The 609-nt window shown below is 33.7% G+C and overlaps 1 non-coding gene across 1 annotated transcript; it reads right to left on the bottom strand.

Annotated features, from left to right (window-relative positions):
• Nucleotides 1-291: 291 nt before the first annotated feature.
• Nucleotides 292-398, bottom strand: LOC149516807 (small nucleolar RNA R71). The gene has a single exon (XR_016345413.1). It is a non-coding gene; the product is annotated as a small nucleolar RNA R71 (small nucleolar RNA).
• Between the last annotated feature and the right edge of the window lie 211 nt (nucleotides 399-609).

Raw genomic sequence — 609 nt, 5'->3', positions numbered from 1 at the left:
TATCAATTTCAAGATCAAGCCTTCAATAATACAAATGGTCCAAACTTCTATTTAGTTTGGAGAATTACCAAATGATGACCTAGATCTTTATCTTTCTAACTTTCTTAAGCTTTTTGATAAATTCAAATGTAACGAAGTTTATGATGATGCTATTAGATTGAGATTATTTTTTTTTCTTTCAAGGACAAAGAGAAGAGCTGGTTGTTTTCACTTCTATCAGGCACTATTACCATCAGAGCTAATCTAGTCCAAAAGTTCCTCACTAAATTCTTTCCACCAGCCAAGATGGCAAACATGAGGAATGAAATCACCATCTTTAAATAGTTTGATGGCGAAACATTATATGTTGTGTGAGAAAGGTATAAGGAACTATAGCACAAATATCCACACCATCTTCTCATAATGGCTCTAAATTCAAATATTCTATAATAGGTTGACACCATCAATGAAAACAACTTTCGATTCAGCCGTTAGAAGAGCTATCATGGGTAAGCTAGTTGAGGAATCATACAAATTAATTGAGGAGATAGCAGTAAACAATTATCAATTGGAAACCAAAGCGAAAGTTCGTAAGAAAGCTGTCAGGGTATATGAGCTAGAAACACTCAC

Source organism: Durio zibethinus, chromosome 9 (genome assembly GCF_047325235.1).
Source record: "Durio zibethinus cultivar Kanyao isolate XHJ-2024 chromosome 9, ASM4732523v1, whole genome shotgun sequence".
Taxonomy (NCBI): domain Eukaryota; kingdom Viridiplantae; phylum Streptophyta; class Magnoliopsida; order Malvales; family Malvaceae; genus Durio; species Durio zibethinus.
Note: the sequence above shows the minus strand (reverse complement) of the source record. Positions and strands in the feature narration are given on the sequence as shown.